Source organism: Arachis ipaensis, chromosome B05, assembly GCF_000816755.2.
Source record: "Arachis ipaensis cultivar K30076 chromosome B05, Araip1.1, whole genome shotgun sequence".
NCBI classification, from domain to species: Eukaryota; Viridiplantae; Streptophyta; class Magnoliopsida; order Fabales; family Fabaceae; genus Arachis; species Arachis ipaensis.
This window is the reverse complement of record NC_029789.2, coordinates 63041739-63046565: the sequence shown is the minus strand read 5'-3', so window position 1 is coordinate 63046565 and position 4827 is coordinate 63041739.

The window sequence follows — 4827 nt, the reverse complement described above, 5'->3', positions numbered from 1 at the left end:
GCGCTGGCCCAGCACGCAGGTAAGGATCCTTTCGTAATTGCCTATGCTTCCAAGACATTAGACGCTGCTCAGTCTAATTACACTACTACCGAGAAAGAGCTTTTGGCTATTGTTTTCACTCTGGATAAATTCCGAGCCTATTTACTTGGTACTAAGGTGGTAGTGTACTCAGACCATGCAGCTCTAAAGTATCTATTGGCTAAAAAGGAGTCCAAACCAAGGTTAATACGATGGATATTGCTGCTACAAGAATTTAATTTAGAAATTAAGGATATGAGTGGTTCTCAGAATTTAGTGGCAGACCACTTGAGTCGCCTTGAGCACATTAAGGATGACTCCACTTCTATCAATGATGCCTTTCCTTTTGACAGCTTGCATGCAATATCTGAAGTAGTTCCTTGGTATGCACCTGTAGCTAATTATCTAGTTAGCCATACTTTCCCTCCAAATTTACTAAGCACGAGAGGGACAAGCTGAAAAGCGAGTCCAAATATTATATATGGGATGATCCCTATCTGTGGAGGTATGGTGCTGACCAGATAATTAGGAGATTTGTGCCTTAATCAGAATTCCAGTCCATTTTAGAGGCCTGCCACTCATCTGAGAGTGGTGGACATTTTGGTCCTCAAAGGACAGCTAGAAAAATTCTAGACTGTGGATTCTGGTGGCCCATTCTTTTTAAAGATGCTACTGCTTTTTGTAAATCCTGTTCCCCATGCCAAAAGTTTGGTAACATATCCAAGAGTGATGAGATGCCCCAACAAATTATGTTGTTCTGTGAGATTTTTTATGTTTGGAGCATTGACTTCATGGGTCCGTTTCCAAACTCAAGCGGTTTTACATACATATTGTTAGCTGTAGATTATGTTTCTAAATGGGTGGAAGCAATTCCTACCCGTGCTGATGATGCTAACACTGTTGTCTCTTTTGTTAGAAACCATATTATCTGTCGCTTTGGATCACCACGAGCAATCGTGAGCGATCAAGGCACCCATTTCTGTAACAGGAGACTGACCGTCCTATTGAAGAAGTATGGCGTTATTCACAAAGTAGCCACAGCATATCACCCGCAGACTAATGGATAAGCAGAAGTGTCAAATAGAGAAATAAAGCGTATCCTGGAGAAAATAGTCAAGCCTCATAGGAAGGACTGGAGCACCAGGCTACAAGACGCGCTTTGGGCATATCGGACTGCATACAAGACACCTATAGGAATGAGTCCCTTCCGCTTGGTTTATGGAAAAGCATGTAACCTCCCAGTAGAGATAGAACACAAAGCGTTCTGGGCTGTGAGAGAGATCAACATGGAATTTGAAAAAGCAGGAGCTGAAAGGAAGATGCAGCTACAAGAGTTAGAGAATCTACGCCTAGAAGCATATGATAATTCTAGGCGATACAAAGAGAAGATGAAGGCTGTACATGACAAGCACATTAAAAGGAGAGAGTTCAGACCTGGGGAGTTGGTCCTCCTTTACAACTCCAGACTGAGACTCATGCCAGGCAAGCTGAGATCCAGATGGGAAGGTCCCTACAGAGTAGAAAAGGCAGAGCCCTATGGAATTTTTCACCTGAGTCATCCCTCAAGCTCCAACTTTAACAAGGTAAATGGACATCGCTTAAAGCTATATCATGGTGAGAAGATAAAGAGAAACAAAGAGCTGGAGATCTTCATCTTGGAGGATCCACCCACAGCAGAAGACTGAGCTAGTGGACCATCCAACTTAAGGACGTTAAAGAAAAGTGCTAGGTGGGAGACAACCCACCATGGTATGATCTTTCAGTTTTAATTTTTCTCTCAGTATTCTTCTCATCATCTCTGCATATGGCTGCATATAGTTTACATTAGCATTCTGCATATCATAAAAAAAAAAACGCACGCAGCGCGTAAGCATCGCTGACGCGTCCACGTCACAAGTGCGTTGGGAAGAAAACAAAATTGAACAGAGAGTCACGCGAAAGCGTGGCTAGAGGCGTGCCTTAGGCACAAACATGCCCACGCGACCGCATCACTCACGCGGCCACGTCATTTGGAAAATAAGCCTCCCACGCGTCTGCGTCACCCACGCGAACGTGTGCCCCTAAAAATTGACGTAAAAGAGGTGTATGGAAGCAAGTTATGATGGAGTGGGGCTGGAATGATGCTAGAAGCACCAGCCCTATCACGCGACCGCGTGCCCCACGCGTCCGCGTCATTTTTCAAAGTATAGCCATTCACGCGATTGCGTCAACCACGCGACCGCGCCACCCTAAAATTTGGCAAAATGAGTTTCAAACAGAGAGTTGCGCGAACGCGAGGCTGCTCTCACGCCAATAGCACAAATCTTACTTTGATAAAATATTGGGAATTTGGGTACCTACTCATGTGAGACCAGAAAAATTAAAAATCCATGTGCATTGATAAGTTATGTTTATTTTTCTATTTAAAAATAAAAAAATAAAAAAAATCCAAAAATATTCATTAAATAAATAAATAAATAAGGGGACAAAATTACCCCAATTCCAAGTTAAAATAAGCTCCAAGATCAATACATATGTGATAAAATAAAAGAAAAATTTGGTACATGAGTATGTGATGCAAAAGTGGGAATTTTGGATAGCTAGGCATGATTTTAGAATTACATAGAGAGTGTGTGTGTGTTAGGTGAGAGCTTAGTCAAAGATTCATATTTTAGCTCACTTGGCCATACATATATCCTCACCCTTACCTTAGCCCCATTACAACCTTGAAAAGACCTCATGATGTTTGTATTGGTATACTAAATTTTTGTTGATTGGTTAGATGAAGAACAAAAGTTAGAAATCATGATTAGAGAAGAGTAGAGTGATTAACCCTAGACACTTGAGAGATTAGAGTGATATACACTACCAGTGAGGGTTCAATGCTTGATTCTATGTTCCCTGCTTTCATGAGCTATCTTCTTACAAGTTTAATTGCTTCTTATTGTATGATTTGAATTAGTGGAATTTGATTTATATTTGTCTTAAAGAACTTATTTACTTTTAACCAAGTAGATAGAAACTCTTAGCATATAGTTGCATTCATATAGATAGGTTGCATTTCATACATCATACCATTCCTCTTCATTATTTATAGCTTCTCTTGAGCTTAGCATGAGGACATGCTAATGTTTAAGTGTAGGGAGGTTGATAAACCCCATTTTTAGGGTTTATCCTGTGCTTAATCTAGTGGATTTTATCCATTATTCTCACACTTATTCATACAATTCGCATGTTTTATATTTTTCTTCCTGATTTTGTGCTATGAGTGAAAACATGTTTCTTTGACCTTAATTTTATTAATTTTAATCCTTCCTTTATACCATTCGATGCCGTGATATGTGTGTTAAGTGATTTCAGAGATTACAGGGCAAGAATGGCTCAGAGGATGGAAAGGAAGCATGCAAAAGTGGAAGGAATACAAGAAACTGAAGGAACTGCTAAAGCTGTCTAGCCTGATCTCCTGGTACTAAATCAACCATAACTTGAATTATAGAGGTTCAAATGACACGGTTTCAGTTGCGTTGGAAAGCTAACGTCCGGGGCTTCGCAACGATATATAATTTGTCATAGCTGCCCCGAATCCAGGTGATGCGAATGCGTGGATCACGCGGACGCGTGGCCTGGCAAAAACTCAATCCGCGCGAACGCGTGGACGACGCTTCCGCGTGACTTTGCAGCGACCTGTACGTACTAGAAATTTCTGGGCTATTTTTAACCCAGTTCTCGGCCCAGAAAACACAGATTAGAGGCTATAAAGTGGAAGAATGTATCCATTCATCATTGAACAATTCACACAACTTTCATATTAACAATTTTAGAATTTAAATGTAGTTTTAGAGAGAGAGAGATGCTCTCTCCTCTCTCTTAGGATTTAGGATTTCTATTATGTTTAGGCTACTTCTTTTCAATTACAGGTTCAATGTTCCTTTTATTTATTTTCCCAATGTAATTTATGAATTTTCATGTTAGATTTGATTTCTTTCATTAATGCAGTTTGAGGTATTTCAGATCTGTGATTTTTACTTAGCTTTTTATATTCTTGGCCTTAATTGATGAATTGATTAATTGGAGACACTTGAGTTATCAAACTACTTGTGATTGATAATTGTTATCTTTGCTGATTGATTTGGATCCCTCTAAAGCTAGTCTTTCCATAGGAATTGACTAGGACTAGAGGAATCAAATTGATTCATCCACTTAACTTACCTTCATAGTTAGAGGTTAACAAGGTGGGAGCAAAATCCAATCCTCATTACAATTGATAAGGATAACTAGGATAGGACGTCCAGTTTTCATACCTTGCCAAGAGATTTAATTATTAATTTATTTTTCTCATCATTTAAATTACTTATTCCTTATTTCAAAAACCCAAAAATATATCTTTTTACATAACCAATAATAAATCATACTTCCCTGCAATTCCTTGAGAAGATAACCCGAGGTTTCAATACTTCGGTTATAAATTTTATTGGGTTTGCTTAAGTGACAAACAAAACTTTTGTATGAAAGGATTCTCTGTTGGTTTAGAAACTATACTTACAACGCAATTATATTTGTGAATTTCTTTATTAGCAGAAATCCAATCGTCAGACGTTTACAACAAGCTAAAGCACAACACCCAGAAAGTTTTGAATAAGAAACAGAGGATATGGCCGAACCACAAGAGGAGCCAAGAAAGGTCCTTGGTGACTTCACCATGCCTACCTCTGACTTTTATAAAAGAAGTATCAAATATCTCTCCATTGGAGCTAACAATTTTGTGCGTAAGCCTCAGTTAGTCTCTCTTCTGCAGCAGAACTGCAAATTCCATGGACTTCCAACTTCCAA